The sequence below is a fragment of the Peromyscus maniculatus genome, chromosome 9 (assembly GCF_049852395.1).
Source record: "Peromyscus maniculatus bairdii isolate BWxNUB_F1_BW_parent chromosome 9, HU_Pman_BW_mat_3.1, whole genome shotgun sequence".
Lineage (NCBI taxonomy): Eukaryota > Metazoa > Chordata > Mammalia > Rodentia > Cricetidae > Peromyscus > Peromyscus maniculatus.
This window is the reverse complement of record NC_134860.1, coordinates 88,481,222-88,504,248: the sequence shown is the minus strand read 5'-3', so window position 1 is coordinate 88,504,248 and position 23,027 is coordinate 88,481,222. Positions and strand designations below refer to the sequence as shown.

The window sequence follows — 23,027 nt, the reverse complement described above, 5'->3', positions numbered from 1 at the left end:
ATCTAAAATACCCACATATATACATATTTTACCAGCAGTATTTTCAACATATACTGGCTAAATCTTATTACTATTTATATTAAGTGTTAATATAGTACATTCACATTTTTTGGTATTTGTATTTTAATCAGTTGATTATCTTTTTGTTATGACTAAATTTCAAGTAGAAAATTATTTAAAAGACATGAGATCAATTTTAACCTACATTTTGAGGGATTAAAAATCATCAAGTGGTGAAGGCATTCCAGAAGAAGTATGGAGTAGTTGGTCACATTGCCTTTTAGTCATGGAGCAGAATGCTAACAGGAAATAGGGCTCGGCTACAGAATCTCAAATCCTGTCCCTGGTAACCTACATCATCCAACCAGGCTCAGTGTGACCTCATCAATGACCCAGTACAATGTCACTAACTGAAGGAAAAGTTCAAACACAGGAGCCTTTGGAAGACATTACATATTTATCTATAAGATTTAATCTATAAGATTTAAATCAGTGTCAAAATGTTGAGGAGTTTGGATTAGTGTAAAATTCATAGGTTTTTTTTTTTTTTTTTTTCAGAGACTTGTGTTTGACGTACCATTAGAGAATAATACAGAAAAGACAAATAGGATGTTTTGGGACAGGCATCAGGAGATGTATGTGGGGTAGAAGTATCATCACAGGTAAATTTTGTATCTGATAATTAAGACATTTGAGTGGGTGAAGGTTTCTATAGAACGACAAGAATTGGGTGTGAGATTAATCTTGAGAAAACAGAACAGCTGATGAGAAGACAGATGGCTATCAGTTCTCAGAGACTGCAGAAAAAGCCGAAGAAGCAGGCATGTCTATTGTCGCAGAAGCAAAATAAGGTTGTTTCAGGAAAAAAATGATCTTAGCTGTTTTCAAAAAAGATAAATTTATAAATGTTTGCTGACAGAATTGATTTTCAGTTTAATTATTGGGGATAAATATTTGCTTTTTTCCATTTTCCCTGCTTTAATCTAGTAATTAATGAATTTTATTTTTGTCAGTTGTTAGTTTCACAATCGGGAAACATATTCTTTCATTTTTTACACTATCATGAAACACGGTGAAACACTACTTTTCACAATTATTCAAGTTTTCTTTTTGTATCATTGCATACTGCTAATTACTTATGCTAAGTTACAAATTCATTCAGAAAGAATGACTTTATGCTTTTGCTGACAAAAGTGCATATGTATTAATTGTAGGTAATAATAAAATTAATAACTTCTGCCTACATTTAATAACTTTGTGTCTCCCAAAGTTACTTTTTTCTGAGAAATGTATGATAGATTTCAAATGTTTCTATCATTTGTTTTCACATATGTTCATAGTTATTATATTTTAGTGAGCAAACCTTGCCTTTCATGAAAAAAAAATCTCTTTTACTATTGTTTTTTCATTTCTATTAATGAAATTGATTTTTGTCCTGTTAGAATGCTGTGGAGTCATGCCAATGTGGCTCAGATGCAGCTGAGTTCTTACAGCTTCCTTTAAATGCTCCCATCTGGGAAGGCTCCATGGTCTCTGCTAAGCAGTGGGTTTTTCCAGGCTGAAAGCTCTATCTCCTTCCAGTCTCCCTGTTTTTCTGTTGCCCTATCATCTCACATGGATGGGTTCTCCTCTCACTGTCAAGGTCACACTTGATTATTCCTTTTTATTTATTTATTTATTTATTTATTTATTTATTTATTTATTTATTTATTTATTATTATTTTTAACAGAATCTTTAAAAAAAGAAAGTTAAACTTCCTGACTGGATCCAGCTTCAAGACCGCTGATGATTCTGGTTTTTCACCTTAGTGGAGACAGGATGAAAAATGACAGACTGCAAAGCAAGGGTAAAAAAACTTGTGTCTTGAATGATGCCCCCCCCTTGCCAGAATATGATACCCCTCCCGTATGGGATGACATTTTCCATTTTTAAGAGATAAAACCAAAGTCTTCTTTCTAAACACTTTGAGAGAAACTTCCTATGAGAGTCTCACTTCTGTCAGTTCCCTCCTACAGCATTTCTAGGGTTACTGTTCAGAGGCAGAGGCAGCAGCCCACACTAGTTTGTCATCTTATTAAGAACCAGAAGTCAATTTTGATATACTGTAGAGATCTAATTCTTCAAACTGACAAATTTGATATTTAAATCAGGCTATTGTAATAATCCTCAAGCAGATTGCATTGCAGGTGTCTAAAAAACTTTATAAATAACCTTTTCTAACAAGCAGTATGCCGTATATCATCCAAAATGGGAAAGTATGTGTATGTGCTTTAAAAAGTGCACATTTTAACTTTAACTCCAGGGAAATATGCACAAGTTGCAGGCTTAGAAACCAATTCTGGCTGAGGTTTGGGTTACTCTCACACTTCAGGGTACTAGAACTTGACTTATGGAGTTTCTAACTTAGCTAGTCTAGCTAATGAAACAAACTATTAAGAAGATATAAACATATATTTTAAAAATTGGTAGAAGATCCCAAAGAGATGGATGTGGTTGTAATGATTCTACTCTGAACACAGCTTTTTAAGGAGTGGTTTTGATATGCAATCAAGGGAAAATTACACAATACAGACTTTCAGAAGAAGTTCAAGAAAATGTATATTATACTGACAGATGGAAGCAGTGAATGCTAAAATGTCTTTAAAACTTTTTTGTGATGCTAAATTGTGTAAAAATGAATAAGAACGAATTAGAAAATTTAGAACCATTGCTAGGAAAAATGATATCTCACTTAAAGATAATACAGAACGACTAAAATAGTCATTTCCTTCTTTTATGGTTTCTGTCAAGATTACTGTTTGTAAATGGGAAAGATTTGAGCATGCATAAAAGGGAAAGGATTCAAATCTCAGGTATGTGAAGAATGTTACATTAAATCAAGCCATTTCTTCGGACTTAGATTTATGTCCATTCAAATCACACAACTGTCACTCTAATTACAAACAACTACAAAACCTATCCATGCAGATGAATAACAGCTATCACTGGACCTTGAATTTCTACAGTATCCCCCAGAAAGCATAAGACAGATGACAAGGAGGAACCATGAATCCTCATTACTGGCAGACTAGAAACATTAGAAAAAAGGGGGTGATGGCGGGGCAATAGTCCTCTAAATACTGTAGCGGTAAAGGGTTTCCTGTTTGAGTAAATTGCCATCTCAGTAAGCATTTGTTGAATGTCAGTCACAATTCCAGTTTTTTTTCAATGCTCCAAACAAATGGACCACTATAAATGAAATCAATGGGGATGTCCCAGTGAGTGCTGGACTATGGAATCATACTGTGTCCTTGTGCTCACATTTTCAGAATATATGAAGGCAGGTAAAAATGTTTATCACTCGATATAAATTATACATGACTGACAGATTCCTACATCAGACTGTTTAGTACAGTGTTTAGACCTTATGTCCATAGTGCGGAGATTTTAATAATTTTCAGTTATTGTGGAAAGTTCATCAACACGTCATATTTGGAGCACCATCAAACAACTTTTAAAAAAAATTGTCCAGAATGCCTTACAGGAAGTTAGCTTTTCTTATGTTCAATACTTTTTAATATATAATCACTTCCTAATTATTATTGTAATGATTAATTGATTAGACTAGGCTTCAGAGTAACTGTAGCTAGAGATATGTGTCTCTCTATACAGAACAAGACTCTATTATTCTCTTTCAGTAAGTTTGCACAGATATACTCACAATAAGTATTTCTGCACATGGACTTTATATATCCCAGGTCTGTACACTCAGCCAACTGGCCATTTCAATTTTCATTGATTCAAATTCCCCAAAGAAGAATTTCCAAATGAATTTTTTATGCTTTATTCAAAAAACATGATTCTTTTTAGGTCTCTTAAAGTGAGGAGTACTCATGTCCTACCTGACTAAAACCTTGAAAACCAATTGGAGATTCATGTTCTGCAGCAGCCCAGTGAAAGAACAGTTATAAAGTCTAGACTAGAGAATTGTCTCAAGTTTTATGGCAGCCTAAACTGAGCAAGAGGGAGAGATATCTTTTTTATTACTCTGATAATTAATCAACCTCTCTTTATAAATTTTGTTAATTGTCTTATTTTTTCATTTGTTATAACAAGGTTCCTGAGACTGAAAGTGATGTTAAGACATAGAACTATTAATATTCCTTCAGTGACTCATTGAAATCAACAGTTTAAACATACTATAACTTTAAAATGTTCACAATGAATTTCTACATAAAGGAGCATTGTTTTCAGGATGTAATGGGGGCTCTCTCTCTATAACTTTTACAAACATGTTTGTTTTCTTTGACATGTGAAAAGGCCTTAAAAACTGTTTTTATATCAATGACATTGTCATATTATAAATTCTATTATGGAATTTCTATACTATACTTCAACACAAACGAACTGTGAAGATTATATGCTAACTGAAATAAGTCAGTCACTGAAAGATAAATAAGCACAACCTTTTTTCCATAAGACATATAAACTACATAAATACCAGAAACAGAATGTCCACTATAGGTTATTAGAATGGAGACTCGGCAAACAAGAGTTCACTGGATGATGGGAGCCATGTGGCCTAGTTTTAGATCATTATATGAACACTTGTCCAATGGGTCACCCTGAAGCAAGACCCATAGAGATGGTCTTTAACTTGGCAAAAACCAGTGAACCTCAGCGATGAATATTGCTGAGACCACACAGTCTGCAGGCTCTCTTATCTCTCATAATAGTTTTTAGTTTCATTTTTGTCAGTCATGCATGGGACAGGCATCATCATTTCCAGAAACTCCGTTTTTTTTATTGTTGTTGTTGTTGTTTTCCTACAATATTCTCCCCTAAAATTCTCTGGGAAGTGATGTTTCTTGGATTTCTTATGGAGAGGTACGCAGGACTATTTTGTTCTTCTTTTTTTTTTTCTTTCAACACAGGGTTTCTCTGTGTAGCTTTGTGCCTTTCCTGGAACTCGCTTTGGAGACCTGGCTGGCCTCGAACTCACAGAGATCCACCTGGCTCTGCCCCCCAAGTGCTAGGATTAAAGGTGTGCGCCACCACCACCCAGCTGCAGGACCATTTTGTAGGACAATGGCACAGATAGAGAAATAAAAGGTAACTATATACAAACTGTTTATGTATAATCAACCCTATTTCTGGAAATAACGCTTTAAGTTTTGAACAATACTGTTGTTCTTGAAAATGTGTGCCTATGTTTATCACCTTTTAGCTTTGTAAAGACAAGATGTGATACCTCAATATTTAGCAAAGCTAACAAAATGCTGAGTATTGTTTTTTGTTTAAAAGTTGTTTTGATGTAAAAGTTGGGAATAAACATACTTTTTTTCTGGAGATTAATCCTGGAGATTGGGAAAAACATGCCTTTTTTTCTAAGTATAAATAAAATTTGCTTGAGGTATTCAGGCCTGCCAATTGGGGCAGATACCCATCTGGTAGTCAGACAATTCCTTCTCTGTGCTAGCATACCTTCCTCATCTCAGGATCTGAACCCTGCTGTGGCAAGACCATAAAACTGGATATAAGTTCATTTTATAACCACGAGAACTTCTCAAAATATTTTACAAAACTCCATATACAATTAATATCAATATATTTTATATTTAAAATATTAAGATGGTAAAAATGGTTTTAAGAAATCATGTCAAAAAGAAAATACATGGCATGAAATGGTTTTTTTAATATGTAATTTATAAGCTCATTACAATTACTGAAAATAAAGAAAATCAGGAATATATACTTATAGTTTGGATTTGACTATTCCTGGGATACCTAATAATGTGGAAGATGTCATAAATGAGAAAAAAAATCACCTGGATATGTTTCTTAGTTATATTGCCAGCATCCGAAGGTAGCACTAAGCATTCCATTTGCTATGTGGAGTCCTCTTACCTGCTTATCTAAAATTCGATATTAACTGAGTAAGTCTTGTTTTGGTCTGGTTAATAGTTTCAGAGATCTAAATGATGCCTTTAATAAACAGACTTTTTTATTAAGAGATTTTCTATTCATTTTACATACCAATCCCAGATTCTCCTGTCCTTCCTCCTCCCACCCCTCACCCCCAGTCTTCCCAGTCTTCCCTTGGAACTCATCCCCCAATTCCCATCTCCTTCAAGTAAAGGTCTCCAATGGGGAGTCAGCATAGCCTGGTACATTCAGTTGAGGCAGGTCCAAGCCCCTCCTCTCTGCACCAAAGCTGTGCAAAGTGTCTCACCATAGGCACTAGGCTCCAAAAAGCCGGCTCATGCACTAGGAACAGGTCTCAATCCCACTGCCTGGAGGCCCCCTAAACAGTTAAAGCTAAACAACTGTCTTGCGTATCCAGACGGCCTAGTCCAGTACCATGGGGGCTCCTCAGCTACTCGTCCACAGTTCATGCATTTCCACTAGTTTGGTTAGTTGTCTCTATACTTTTTCCAGTCATGGTCTCGATAAGGGCTGAGGGGAAATATGAAGGGACAGGGAAATGAATGGGACTGAGAAGCATGATGTAAAAGATCCAAAGAATAAATAAAAAGAAAGTTAAAAAATTACTAAGATTTATAGAAAATAAAAATCTCCTTAAATTTTTATTGCATAAGATATACAATAATATAATATAAAAATTATTATATTATTATAATAAACAGATTTTAAACCTGAATTTATGTAGCTATCGTACTGAAATTTTATGACTTATTATTTTTGTGATACTCTCATTTTTCTTATAATATACAATAAAAATTTAAAGTGCTTTTTATTTTCTATAAGTTTTAGTAATTTTTAATCTTCTTTTATTTATTCTTTGGATCTTTCACATCATGTTTCTCAGTCCTGTTAATTTCCCTGTCCCTTCATATCTGCCCTCGGCCCTTGAAAACTCCCCCTGCAAAATCAAATAAAATAAAGTTTGAGAGAAACAAAATCTTGTCATGCTAGCTGTAGCATGACACAGTAAGTCATATTGTATATCCTTTTGTCCATATGGCTTTACTTGCAAGTGTTTATTGCAAAGAGTCATTGGTCAGGCTGGAGGCCTCTGGTTTCTGCTACGTTATCAATGCTGGGCCCTCACTGAGACTCCTCTTCGATATCCTGTTGTTGCCCTGTGCCATGGAGATCCTGAAGCTTCCCATATTCAGGACCAGCCCCCTCAGGTGCTCCCATAGACAATAATAGATGGGGTGGGTGTTGGAGTGGGCCAACTCATAAGCCTGGTTCTGGACATGAGTAGTTGAAGGGTTGGTCAGCCTGAAAGCTTTCCTCATCCTCAACATCAGAGTGAGCCTCCAGCATTGCCCTGGCTAATTCACCCTCGGAGCAATGAGCTAGGAGTAGGGCCAGTTCTGCTTTCATGCCATCAGGATCAGCTCACCCACACCTAAGGTTGGAGAGATGGCTCAGCAGTTAATGGCTGGTCTCACAACCAAAAATAGATGTTTGAATAATTTTTCAATGAGTGTGTATCACTGAATGAAAGCATTCTGTTTCAGTTTATGGGTAACTTTTAGCTGCTTTGAAATCATGTGCTTGGTATATATGTTTACTATTTCAGAGTTTTATCTGATGTTTTATAAATAACATACATATATACATATATATATATATATATATATTTGTGTATGTGGATGCATATATGTGTGTGTTTGTATATATATATATATATATATATATATATATATATATATATATATTATAGTATATATATTTGGCTTATGGCCAAGTGTCATGGAATTGGCAATCTATTTCAGAAGATATATTAATTAGAAACTTCTTAAATCTAAAACTTACTATCTGCATATTATTGGATAATATAAGCTAAAACCTGAAATTATACATACATCATATTATCTTTATTAAATTTAGAATTTTTTAATATTTCTGTGTTACTAACATGACTTTTTAATTAAAAATAAATTTCCTCTCATACAATAAATCCAGCCCACAGTTTCCCCTTCTTCCATTCCTTCCAGCTCCACCCCAAAACCCTTCCCACCCAGTCCCACTTCCCATCTGTTTCCCTCCACAAAAGAGCATGATTCCAAGAAACAACAAACAAGACAAAACAAGATAGAAAAAGATAAGGCAAAAGCCTTCATGTAGAGGCTGGACAAGGTAACTCAATACAAGGAAATGAGTCCCATTGTTTCCAATTTGCTTCAAGCAGTGTGGTATTAAAACAAAAATGAACCTCAGTGTAATCAAATGCCCAGGTTCAGTGTCTCCTTCTGCACCTGAAGATAGCAGCTCTAATTTGTTATAGGACTTTGTACTATTAGGAAAATGCTTAAGGAGCCATCTGCATGTACTGTATTAACAGATTATCCATCATTATTCTAGAACATGTTTTCTATTTTTGCTTAAACTAATATGTAAAAGGACATTTTTATTTCATCAATGCATATATAACATCATATGAATTTATTTTGCCACAATAAATATCATATATATATCACTAAATGTTATATCTAACTATTATTTCATGTAATATAAATGCCTTACAGAAAAAAGTAATACAATACAATGTGATAGTAGAAAGATCTGTCCTAATTCAACTTGAGACTAAAAGTTTTCCAAAGAAATTTAATCTTCAAGTAAATTTGGAAGGCTATGTAAATACTTTAATAAATTAATATGAGTAGAATTCATTTAGGTAAATTAGTTTGTAAACATCCTTAATTTGCTGATATTTTGCTGGCTAACAACACCATCCTCTTAACCTCTAAGATACCTATTCATCATCTCCTGTTGATGAATAGGTATCTTAGGATAAAAGGAAATAATATATATCACTTATTGCTAGACAATTTAGAAACATTTAGCAGAAATATATGATACATTAATCAGGTCTCAAAATTGTGTGGAATTAATTCAGTGGCTTAACAAATGTTCCTATTTTTGCCCAAATATGAATACCTATGATCCCTACACATAACTTGTGCAGATGGCATCAAGGAGAGTTTTAGAGTGTATGACCTTACTTCAGTTTTGCAGTTATGAAAGATTATAGATCTATTTTCTTATCTAACCATCTTTGAGCCAGATTTCAGTGGAATTGGTCAGCAGATAGTTTAACCCTCCTCACAATCAATGATGATTTGGAAGCTCAGACCTGTAGCTTTCTCGTTATCAATCAAAGCCAGACAGTGCGATAAAACTAAATGTAATGAGATGTTATCATATTTTTGAAAGTAAAGGGCTATATTGTTTTTTTTAATTCTACTACAATTTGAATTTTTTAAATGTCAAAATATTTTACTAGTGTTTTCAATTACTTTTATTTCTTGTAATAGTTGAAGACAAATAGCATTGTCTGGGAAAATTGAAGAACGAATTATAGTTTGCACCTCATCTTTTAAGTTTAGTGACATTAATATCCATGGCTATGTTAAAATAACATATTGTACTTTATTATAATAATTGACACGTAAATTGTAAATCTTGTAATCTTTTGTATTTTTTATTATTTGACTATGTACTTTGACAATTTGTCCAATTATATAACATATTCTCTTCACTTTCATACCAAACTCTCATTCACCTTTTTCTCTCTGCAGCTATCCCTCTTCCCCCCCCCCCACAGTTTCCCTTATCCTGTATCTCTATGTAGATGGAGATATTTACTATGACCTACTCTTTGAGAAAAGCATCATTTGCTTGGCAATGAGCATCAGTTGCTGTTTTATCATGGCTGCAATTGTTGTAATCTGACCTAAGTATAGCATTTCTCCACACTTCACTCTGTTCAATGCTGTTACATTCTTTTTGTCCTCTTTTCAAATATTTTTGAGGCTTATTGCAGGGTCATAAATGTCTTATTTAGGGCTCAGCACTCAACTTTCATTTCTACTAATTTTTTTTGAGTACCCATGGGGCCCTCTATTCATAGTGTTCACTGCAAAGAGAAACTTCTTTGATGAAGGATCGAGGTTGTGTTATCTACGAAAATAAAAATATAAGTATTAATGCTGCAATTGATGCCATACTAATTTGGATAAGCAGCACGAGTGAGCTTCTACTAACAGTGTAACCATACAAGCCTTGGGATTTTTACTATGCTTCCAGGATCAGACTCTTGTTCACTCCTGTACAGTGCATCTCAAATCCAAGCTGAGATGTTACCCAATTAACGGTCATCCCACTGTTGCAGCAGTGACCATCTCTTACTTGGCAGATTCATGCTGTAATTCACAGAATTTGTAGCAGGGTGCGTCTATGGATGTTTTATCTCTTCCACCCACCTGCCTAGTATCTTTCTATACTGGAAAAATTATCCAACAGTGAAGAAGCATCTAGCCTATTTCCAGCTTATTTCCTCTGTATCCTGCATCCAAGGTATATAGTGTTCTTAGCAATAGACTGATATCGTACAGTTCTGCTGGGCAACCATACTCTTATTTTTTTTTCTTTACACCACCATTCAGTTCCACATAATAGCCACAGATTCCCCTGTTCTCCCCCTCTCACCCCCCTCCCCCTCCCCCAGCCCACCCCCCATTCCCACCTCCTTCAGATCAAGGTCTCCCCCGAGGACCGGGATCGACCTGATAGACTCAGTCCAGGCAGGTCTAGTCCCCCTCTCCCAGACCGAGCCAATCGTCCCTGCATAAGTCCCAGGATTCAAACAACCAACTCATGCAATGAGCCCAGGACCTGGCACCACCGCACAGCTGCCTCCCAAACAGATCAAGCCAAATGACTATCTCACCCATTCAGAGGGCCTGATCCAGTTGGGGGTCCTTCAGCCTTTGGTTCATAGTTCATGTGCTTCCATTCATCTGGTTATTTGTCCCTGTGCATTATCCAACCTTGGCTTCAACAATTCTCGCTCATATAAACCCTCCTCTTTTTTACTAATTAGACTCCCAGTGCTCCACCAGGGGCCCAGCCGTGGATGTCTGCGTCCAGATTCCTCAGTCCTTGGATGGGGCAATTAGAGATACATCACCCTTTACAATAGCCACAAATGACATAAAATATCTTGGGGTAACACTAACCAAGCAAGTGAAGGATCTATATGACAAGAACTTTAAGTCCCTGAAAAAAGAAATTGAAGAAGATGTCAGAAAATGGAAAGATCTCCCATGCTCATGGATAGGCAGGGTTAACATAGTAAAAATGGCAATCTTACCAAAAGCAATCTACAGATTCAATGCAATCCCCATCAAAATACCAACACAATTCTTCACAGACCTGGAAAGAATAATACTCAACTTCATATGGAAAAACAAAAAACCCAGGATAGCTAAAAGAAACCTGTACAATAAAACAACTTCTGGAGGCATCACAATCCCTGACTTCAAGCTCTACTATAGAGCTACAGTAATAAAAACAGCTTGGTATTGGCATAAAAACCGACATGTGGACCAATGGAATCGAATTGAAGACCCTGACATTAACCCACACACCTATGGACATATAATTTTTGACAAAGAAGCCAAAATGTACAATGGAATACTCATTTTTTTAATTTACTCTTCTCTCATACAATACTTCCCAATGCAGTTTCCCCTTCCTCCAATTCCAGTTGGTTAGTGAATAATACTTATGTAACTACACTCTTTTTTAATTTAGAGTTTCTGAAATCCCCCTTTGAGAAAATGGTGTGTTCAGTTTGACTAAACCACAAGCTGTAGCAAAATATCTGTCTGTAGAATTTTGAGAGGAATGAATCAAAAACAAATTATAGAATATTTAAAAGAATAAAAATATTAGTATTAATTTTAATGATAAATCTGAATTAAGGTTCAAAAAGTGAAAATATTAAGAATTTGATTTTATTCTGAATTACTCACATTTTGTTAAGGGATTAATACCATTAATTTAAATCATGTATTTAAATATATTGAGATAAATTTCTCTTCATCTTTGCAAACACAAACTGTGGAATATTACATCATATTTTCATATCTGCTATGAAGTTTGCTTTCACTACTGTAATAATCATTCTTAAGTCCTTTTGAAGCATGTAATTTAATTTTTTAAGTAGAGTAATTGGGGAGGAGATATGTGGTTTAGAATTACAGCTAGGGAAACTAATTCACAGTCTTACTGAAAACTAAATTCAGGTCTATTATTTCTCAAAATCTTATATTCATTGGAAATACTGCTTTCTCTTAACTTCTCCTCCCAAAACTCACTCTTCATCTTTTTCAGGGTTTTTTCATTTTTTCATATGATAAACAGAAGTATATTTACCTTTTAAACTATAGAAGATACAACTAAATGAAATCTTGTAAAGTCAAGAGAATATAAACATAATAATATAATATGATATGCTTTTCCCTATACATTTTCAAAGAAGAATAAATCTCTGTTCTTAATATATTTTCTAGTGTAAACAAAAAGGACTTTATGTCAGGGTGATTGAAACAGTTCATAACTCCACTGATTTAATCAAATAAAGACTTAGTTACAAAGTACAAGAAAATTTTAAAGACAATAATTGAAGTTCTTTAACAAAATGTGTAACTAAGTCAAAAACTATGAAAGGAATTTTTCATGGAAATTACAAAGAAAAATCTGGAAGTAAACAGATCAATCAGAACTCATTTTCTAATTGAAAGTAAATGTGACAAATGAGGAACTCATGCATGGTTTCTAAAAAAAAAAAAAAGTTAGAAAAGATAATCAAAACTTCCTAGAAACATACAAAAGAACTGCCAACCCCAAACTGTCAAATTCTATGACAAAAACCTTTGGAACTAAAATTGAGGTTGAAAATGTGAGAAGCTTCCAGAATGAAAACGGTTTACAAACTGCACTTTCTTTCCCACTGGTGTATTTGTAATCAGATGAGAACTCGTTAAATATTGGTACTATTCTGCCTATCAGTCACTTTTTTTCTCAGCTTTCTTAAATATCTTCCAGGTTGTTAAAAAGATCTTACAAATCCACTGGAATGTCAAGACAGAATAAGGATTCTTTGGCCCTCTCAGTATAGATAGCAAACAAAAGTTACAAATAAACAGAATTTCCTCCCTAGACAAAATTTAGATTGAAGTCTTCTGTAACTTTCAGTGGTAACAGCAGAAGTAATCAGAACATAAGGTGCAAAAGATACAAGAGAATTTACTTAATTGTTTCTATTCACATTTTAGAAGATTATTAATAAAACTCAAGGAAAAGCAATCGACATACGTCAAAATTTGTGTGCTATTCTCCATAGTTGTACAACTCCAAATATTACTGAAGGAATATGAGTTTACCTTTCCTAAAAATTGCTTTTTGATAGTAAATACACAACAATAATGGGTTTTAACTTGTCCTGCTTAAATTAGGTAAGAAACATCAATAATATCTCTTCCCATTTGAGGGGATTTTTACATTAGAGAACCAGTAATTATAGAGTCTCTCTGTCTCTTTGAAATGTTTTTATAATTCTTTTATATAAGACTCTGTTTTGGAAACATCTAGCTAGTTTTAAAAGGCAGGCCATTGATACCATGGTACTGAAACGGGATTATCAGAGAGTTCTCAGTGTTAATGCTTCCCAGTTACTGAGGAAGTTGAGAGTCTCTCCTGGAAGTAAAGGATGATCTTCAAGTTTCAAATAACCGAAAGACTGGCATGCATTTGCTTCCCTAAACAGGGTAAACTCACACACCCTGATAACCACACCAATCTGACAGACGAGCTTTGGGGGGAGCCATTTATGTTTGACAGTTCTATAAAATCAAGCTAGCCTAAGAACCAGTTATCCCCTACTTGAAAACATGTAATTAATTAATGAATAATATATGCCAGGAATTTAAGAATTTATCTTTATGTGTAGTTTCATTTTCTGAGTACTATGCTCTAAAATATTATATGGAAAACCACATAAGAAGATAATTCCAAAATGTTAAATAACATTATTATGTCATGTTATTATAAATCTTCTACTTTACCATCTGGTGATATATAATCAATTGTATCTGATTGTTAAAATAATATTTAATACATTTATGTTTGAATATAAAAATTATACACATACACACACACATACACACACACACATATATACATATATATGTATATGTATATATTTGATACCCTCTTTGTACCTGGCATTGACCTTGGGTCTCTAAATATGGGGGTGTCTATGGAATAATAGGTAATATTTGTTTTATGTTTAACAGTCTTTTAGTAGATTGTGGTATACATCATATTTTTTATTTAAGAATAAAACTTTTTTTTCTTTTTAGATGTTTGCAGAGATGTTTTCAATTCTGGCAGGAGATTCAAGTTTAGCCACATTTCCTCAGCAGTGTAGGTACACATTTACAGTCATATATTTGTATATGTTTAATTAAAGTAACTTTTGTCTTCTCTAGCACATATTTACTATACCGTGTCTGAGTTATTTTCATCAAGTTTCTTTAGAAGTCATTAGAAATAATAAGGAAACAGTATTTGAGGTTTGTTTGTTTAACAGTTTTCCTTTCTTCCAACAATAGTAACATAGCAGAAAATTCTTTTTTAAAAATGTATGTAGGACAGGAAAACATATCTTATCCTTTCTATTATATACACACATTTTATTTCCTATTTTTCACTTCTCATTTTCCTCCTAGATATTGAAAGGAGAAGACATTGAGAGACTTATTCAAATTAATAATGAGGACAGCAAAAATATAAATGGATATGACTGAAACTATGCCTAACCCAAAAAGTTTAGACTTTATTTTGGAGTGGAGTGAAGTGTGATGTTTCTGTAAGATGGTAACTCATATCTACATAGTAATGGTGTTAATCTACTGGGAAGTATAGACTTGGGTGTATGCCCTGATGTATATACTTGTGGAGCACGAACACTCTATTTCAGTTGTAGTGCAGATGGAGTAGTTAAAGGGAATGCAAAAGGAAATGAACATAAGTGAGTTAAGCCATTTATACACCCAATGCCATCCTGTAGCTTGTTTATGTGCCATTTAAGAATTATATGGTGAGATGCTTTTTTAATACTCACACTAAATAGAAAGGTTGAGCTAGGAAGTGTCCCTCTTCTAAGACCCTTGCAAGTCAAGACAAACAAATTACCTTCTCTAATGTGAATGCCATGAATTAAAGCAATGCACTACCATGTATATAAGATGAAATTAAGCCATGCTTGGGGACTGAATATTCAGGAAGCAGCAGCTGTTACTAAGGGAAGTGGAAAGAGTTCCATAGGCACAAAGGAAGAAAAAGTATTAAAGAATCCAGAAGACTGATGAAATAAACCCCAATAGCTTTAGCTGATTTAAGAAACAAAGTTATAAATTAATAAACATTCAGTAGGATAATTACCTAAGAAAAAGTGTTTGTTTTGTTTAAACCTCTGCTGATTATCATGTGATTGGAAATGGTTTGCTAAATTCAGAGAACTAGAGTGGGTAGCATGGTATTTTGAAAGAATGAAATCATAGAATAAAATTTAACAAGTAGTACTTGAAAATGTCCAGAATGTATTAATGTTACTTAGAATTTATATATTAATTGCCTAAAATTAAATAATTTTGAATAATTAAAAATTTAAAAGAAATATATTAATATTTACTCAGGCATTTCCTTTATTTAATCTGGATTATAGTAAGTTGCATTTTAATATGAGAAATTATTGTATTTTTTGTTATATATCAATGTGATCTCAATATTGATGATTCACAAAATAGAGAAATACATATTACATTTTAAATTAAAAAAATAGAGTGTTTAGAACTATTCTTCTATTTAAAAAGACACCTAATCTTTTTCGGTATGTCCTTAACTTAGTTCTTTTTTATTCTAGACATTTAGAAGTATTAATGGTGGTTAATTAAATTAATTAATTAACTAAATAACTGTGTGGTTCTTTCTTCCACAGCATTGTGGGAATCATGTACTTTTTTTCACTACTAAAAATGCATGGATAACCATTAGTCACACAAATTAAACACTTTCTTCATTTACTTCCACTATTGTTGAATTATCTCTCAGTAGATCTGAGTTAAGTAAAGAGATAGTTAGTGTAGAATGATAAAGAAAGCAAAAGAAGGCTAAAGAATAGTATACATTGGCAATAAGATAAAAATGATTATGTGTAAAATCAAACTCCAGCCACCATTACTGCTTCTTTATGTGTCAAAGTATGATGCTTTTGAGAAAGAGTAAAATCATAAGGACAGTAGAAACCTAACTAGTGGACTGCAAGAGGCTAGCAGCATGACTCTAAGCTCTAAATTTGCATTCTGTGTTTTGGGGTATGGTAGAACAATAAATAAATGAATGGATGAATGAATGAATAAGATACATAAATATATTACCAAGCCACTGTTTGGAACATGGCTTATAGAGTGAAAAAAAAATCCTTTTGGATTAAAACAAACAAACAAACAAACCTACCTCAAAAAACAAAAACATAATCCTGATAATTTTGTGATAAATATGAGTAGTTTGGTAGATGTTAAGTTTGGAAAAACTTTATTTTTCATTTTATAATGTGATGCTGCTCACTTCATAATAGATGAAATTGAACCTCATTCTTTGAGCAGCCTAACACATGAGTATTCTCATTCATGTTTGTATTTTTACCTATGGTACAATGATGTTGCAGTCATTTTCATTATGAAAGGGTATTTCCAAACCTGATGTTCAAAATAACAATTATTCATGAAACCCCTTTTATGTATTCAATTCAGAGGATAAAAATTCAGTTATGAAATAAATTCTTCTGTCAATCTTATAAACACCTACTTCTCACATGCCTGATTTATTCACTCCCCCTAAAAGTCAGAAATCTCAAGGCATTGAAAAAAGTACACAGATGAATCATAATGACCAAGTCAAAATAATGGAAAGAGAAATTTGCTTTTTATTTCAATATAGGTTAAATCAAATTGTCTGGAGTTTGTGGAACCAAGTAAAACCATTTATCTAAATATACAAAATCCCAGTCTTAGTTAAAAAATGGAGAATTGCCGATATGGAGTTCACTGTTGCTTTCAAGTGAATGGAAATGCCAATAATGGATGGAACCTCCTCTCCAACTTTTTTTGAAGGGCTGCTTCCAAATATGAAATTAACACATCTGTCAAATGTCATGAAATGCAACTGTTGCAATGATCTGCAGCTGTCAATAAAATACCATAACAGCCAATAAGGGCACATGCAGAGAAAATGATAGAAAAAAATAGAAATAGATGTGGGCAACAGTACTTATTTGTTTGAATTTTATAATGTGCAAATCTCAGCCTGAATGATGTCACATTTTTGTTTAGTTTAAAATGAAATCCTGCCATGAACCACACCAGCCTTTTAACTATAGTGAGTGGAACACATGTACTAGAGTCTACACACATCCTGAAGTTTACTGGGAGAGTTTCTTTTTATCATAGTGTTTTTTTTTTTTTTTTGATTTTTCGAGACAGGGTTTCTTTGTGTAGCTTTGTGCCTTTCCTGGATCTCGCTCTGTAGACCAGGCTGGCCTCGAACTCACAAAGATCCACCTGCCTCTGCCTCCCGAGTGCTGGGATTAAAGGCGTGCGCCACCACTGCCCGGCTTATCATAGTGTTTTTATACCTAACTAGTGTGAAGGCATAAAGATTGCACATCGGTGTGTCATCCAGGATAACTCTGAATTGTCAGCTTGCAAGGAGGAAAAGTCATAAGACCTCCCTTATGACAATGTTAGAAATGGTTCCATCTCCAAAATTGTGCTCCTATGATTGTTGATTTTACAAGTAGACACAATGAACAATTGTCCCCAGTTACTCAATCAAAGATTAACCTGAAGATGGAAAAATATGTTTCATGTACAATTAAAGTCTACAATGTTTGTATGGAAGGGGTGATCTAAAATCATCCAATTGAGTCTGGCTTAATTAGTTCATAGTAATTTTGAGCAGGACTGAGAGAAGGAAGCTGTCTGCAGACTGTAGCTGCAGTCTCCTCATGAATTCCAGTGTGCTTTCCTTACATATTGCTCTATGGATTTCAGGTTGGACTAAACAGTCCCTATGATTGCTTAGGCCATTTTCTTACTATCAGTCTCATAATAATCTCTTCCTACACATTCTTTTTCTCAAGCTGAACCTTAGTAAACAATATTCCACCTCATTTACTTACAAGCACAGCTATCCAGTGCATCTTCAAAGCACCAACATGAGTAAGAAAGTGGGTAAGAAAATGCATTTTAATTTATTTGATTTTCTTCACATCTGTCCGATTCAATCAGGTTATTGCCTGGGCCAGCAAGTTCCATCAATACATTCTACTCAGCAAGTTGATTTTCAGATTAGCCCTGAGTAAAACACACTTCAAAAAGTTCATTTTCCAAACAATTTTGGCATGTTCATTTTCATTCTTCCTGGCTTTACTGATGAAGTATGGAGATACAGCACTGAATGCGTATTGAAGAGATGAAGAGCAGATGACTTGGACACAGTAGCATTATCTTTGTCTCAGGACTTCCATTATTCAGAGGGGTTTTACTTTTTCTCTGATACCAAGCCTTGTTTACCCAAAGAGCATGGTCTTCTTTATCAATATCCTGCCTGGTTTCTGGAGTCTTCAATATCTCTTTGGTATTAGTCAAGACCCCTGATTCTCCTTGCTGTATCCTAGTACATTGAAAGACTAAATATGAAATTAAATTGATAGTAGACAGAACTAGGATGCAAACTTCCTTTTTATCCTCATTACTTTTTCTTAATTCTTTTCTTTTCTGGCTCTATCTGTCTGTGAAAGGCAAATTCTTTATACTTCCTTTTGGTCATACATGCGCCCATTTTACTCACCCGTGTCTGCCTCCCAACTTTTCTCTTACCTCCATGTCTCATATCTTTCCTCATAGCTCTGTTTTCTGGCATTTCTCTCTTCCAACTGTCACTTAGCTTTCATTTCCTTTTGCATTACAGGATTATTATGGCATTTTATTTTCTCACAGCATGAGTAGTTAAGAGGATGGGTTATGTCCAGACTTACATGCTCCAAATATAGATCTGCACTAAACAGCTGTGTGACCTAAGGCAAATGTTTAACTTCTAGTCTCCTATTCTACGGTGCATGAATTGAAATTTCATTTAGTAGTGGGATATGGTAAGAAATACAAGAGATAATAGGCCTGCAAAAGGAATGTAAAAGCATCCCCATCCATTGATTAAAATTCATATTCCATTCCAAATATGGACCTTAGTTCTATTTACATAATATCTCCAACAATCACTCATTTTATTTCAGGGAGTCTCTACCTATTTTTGTTATCTTCATTTTAACTCTTGAGTTCTATGTCATTTCTTTCTTCTGATTCTACCACAAATTCTTGTACTATACTAGAAAGGAACACTTAGACCCATTACCAGACACTGGAGAAAGTATGGAACTTGAGTATGCGCCCTGAAATTATTATCTCTCTCTACATATAGGACAGAATATCAATTTTAATCTTTGGGGTTTTACTTTCAGGTGGAAAAATGCTTACTTTACTTGGATTCTGTTTGTTTTTTAGGTTTTTTGGGGGCAGGGTTCTTGTGTGCATTTGTCTTTGAGACAGGGTCTCATTGTATATCACTGTATAGTTTGGCTGGCCTGAAATTTACTATCCTGACCTCAGACTTATAAAAATCAGCTTATGTCTCCTAAATTATAGGATTAAATGCTTATGCTCTTATGCCTAGCCAAGATGGAAAGGGTTTTTTGTTGTTGTAGTTGTTGTTTTTTGGAGACAGAGTTTCTTTGTGAAACAGTACTGGCTATCTTGGAACTCTCTCTGTAGACCAGGCTGTTCTTGAAGTCACAGACATCCTCCTGCCTCTGTCTCCTGAGTGCTGGGATCAACCACCACCACTTGGCCAAGAGGGAAAGTTTTAATTGATGGATAATCAAATATATGTTTTTATGTTTTACAATCTAGTATGTTTTTATCAACCCTGTGACTAAATTAGTACTCTTAAATAATTGATACTGCCCTGCATCACTTAAAAATTAGAACATGTTATTAGGAATGAGTCACGTCATGATTTACGTTTGTTTCCACACCACAGAGTGTATTTCCACTAACTTAGGCTATATAGCTTGTTGCTCTGTGAGATTTATTCCACTAGACTGCTCTGGTTTGCTCGGTCATAACGCCTTTGCCGGATTTGTTCTGGCAAGTAATTTTTCATTACAAACAGCTTATTTAGAGCTCCTAAATAGTCTTCAACCACCTTCATATTGTAGCACATGTACAGTCACTACTCATTTTCACATAATGCAATGAATAACAATTCTTCAATCATTTAAATACCTCAGAGCTAGCATTTCCATCAACAATGCAAGAATAAACCTTTTTTTTTTTTTTTACTTTTTGTCATGGTTATGATTGTCATAATGTGAGTGGGATGCACCATGATCATCTTCAAGCTAATACATTCTTGAAATGTTATTCATCTCATTGTCATCAACAATACATATCCTTCTTTCAGAACTTTTAAAGTTTACATTTTAAAAATAAGTAGTAATTTTAAAATGTTAACAAGTCTCACCATGGCATTACAATGAATACATACAAAGAATATTTAATGTCAGTCATCATTAAGTGCTTAAACTCCAAGCTCATACATGTGATGGAGTACACATGCCTGACTGGTGAGTACTAACCACCAATGTTTATACAGGTTTTTAGTATTTGATAACTTGTAGTTCCATATTCTATGACTTACTTTGGCTTCTTATCACTATTATTATTAATGTTTGCATAATATTAGCATGAGTTTAAATTAATTCAAAAGAAAATGGAACAATGAAGAGAGTTGTACACAGCAAATGTATGAAACTGTTACCAGTGTAACATGGCATCATGTTCAACAGTAAACATTGTTTGAAAAAATTGAAAAACTGCACTCTCAGTATTTATAAGTATAATAACATAGTCAAGTCACATGTTAGTAATATTAGAAATTAAACTCTGGTGGCTGGGCTGTCTCTAACCTGTGAGCTACAAGTTTCCCATTTTCCTAAGTTGTCACTCACGATGGAGTGGGCTTTTGGTGATGCAGCTGTCTTTGAGTAACTTTAAAACCATCTTTACTCCTGTGAGTAACCCCTTACACATGCCTCTCTAAGTATCCCCAGTCAATTTCCTTGTTGCCCCTAGGATTTAATAATATCCTTACTTTGATGTGCTATTGATTCCCTATTTCAGGAAAGGAGACATTTGTTCTCTTCTTTCCAGAAACACTTTAAAATAATGCTGTAACTTTATTTATTTTATTCACTTTACCGACTTTTTAAAATCTATTTTTTCAAAAGACATACTATTTCCTGTCATCAGAAATGTTACGTCTCAATATCTTACCAATCACAGTTATTTAACTATTCTATAGTATTTTGAATTAGTTCAAGGTTCTAGAGTCAACCTAGGTCTTATGTTCAGTGAAAAAAAGTGACTTATACATTGCTTTTCAGAATTACAGAATTTCATTTATTACTAACATTATTGAATTAGAGAAAAATCTGATGTTATTTTAGACAAATGCTCTTTCACTTTAGAAATAAAATATTTTTATAAACTTTAACATTCTAAGAAGTGGGATGCCATAAATTGAAATTGATGGGTCTATGAATTTGTACCTGTTCCTTACCACCAAACTACCTTCCAAAGATCTCCTTCAGTGTCTTATGGGTGGATAGCAGTGATAAGGTGTCATCTCTAAATGTTAAGTTTTAGTGGAAATTAAATCAAATATTTTCTACAGAAGGGACCGTCATCATTGAAATTGATTCATGTAATTTATACCCTGTATTAATAAGTAAGAAACTGAGAAATATATACTATTTGTTGGTTTAAGACTAAAAAAAAACCCTCTGATTATCTTACATTAGTTTCTGCATGGAAATTATGAATTAAAAGAGAATTAATTTTTGTGCAATTATCTTCCATCTTTAATGCACTTTATGACTTTGAGAGCCAATAAATACCATAGACTTGAAGCAGAGAGAATCACATTTTTCATTGTTTTATTGTGGGATACAGTAACAACTTAAAAAAATTTCTCCCGGCAGCTTTTTCAGAAATACATCAATTATAATAAAAATAGAAACTTTAGAATTATTGGTTTGAAAACAGAAAATATGCAAGTATATTAAATAAAAACATTCATGTTTAGAATATGAGACAGAACTCTTTAATTTTATATTAATATATAGATGATAGATAGACAGATATTCACTAAATATAAGTATTCCTTTATTTAAATTAAATGATTACCAAAATTATTGGCTGTCAATCTTGTTTGTTTTTTCTTTTGTTTTCAGTTTATTAGTTAGTTAATTTTGATACCTTTTGTTTGTTTTTAAGTCAACCTATAGCTCACCCTGACCTCATAATTGCTATGTCCCTCTATGGTGGCTTGAATGACATGCCCCCATCCCCAAATCTCAAGCATGTGACTACTTTGTCCCCATTATGTGGCAATTAAGGGAGTATTTGAGATTGCAGCCTTGTTAAGGGAAGTATGTCACCAAGAACAAGCTTTGAAAGTTTATAATACTGACTTTATTTCAAATCAGTTCTTGCTTCTTCTTGATTGTGGATCCGGAATCAAGTTCTCTGCTGTTGCTCCAGTGCCATGCCTGTCTGCTTTCATACTTTCCATCAACAGGATGGTCATGGGCCTAATCTTCTGTAACATTAAGGACCAAATAAATGCTTTCTTCTATGTGTTGCTTTGATTGTATTACTTTGTCACAGCAATAGAAAAATGACTAATACACCCCCTACCTTACCCTTCTGAGTAGAATCATAATAAACATGAACCAGCACACATAGCTTAAGGTTTTTATTTTCATGTATAAGAAATATTTCTATGTGTAAACACCAGGGAAGGAAAACAAAAACATAAGAAATAGGTAATAAATTGTAATAGGGAACTACCTTTATTCTGATTTTGAGAGTTCAGTCAATTTAGATAGTCTTGCTTTATTATATGTTCATTTTATATTAATTTTTATTATTATATTATATATCTATTTACCTTTTCTACTTTTCAACTCTTACTAGTCATATAACACAGAAAGACATAAAACCAGACTGAAAATATAACATTTATGTTGAATGTCCATTTGTTT

At 33.8% G+C, this 23,027-nt stretch overlaps 1 long non-coding RNA gene across 1 annotated transcript; it reads left to right on the top strand.

The window, feature by feature from the left end:
• Window positions 1-1,721: 1,721 nt before the first annotated feature.
• On the top strand, window positions 1,722-14,805 carry LOC143267196 (uncharacterized). Its single transcript, XR_013042112.1, has 3 exons — window positions 1,722-1,847; window positions 14,164-14,227; window positions 14,533-14,805. It is a non-coding gene; the product is annotated as an uncharacterized LOC143267196 (long non-coding RNA).
• Window positions 14,806-23,027: the final 8,222 nt, after the last annotated feature.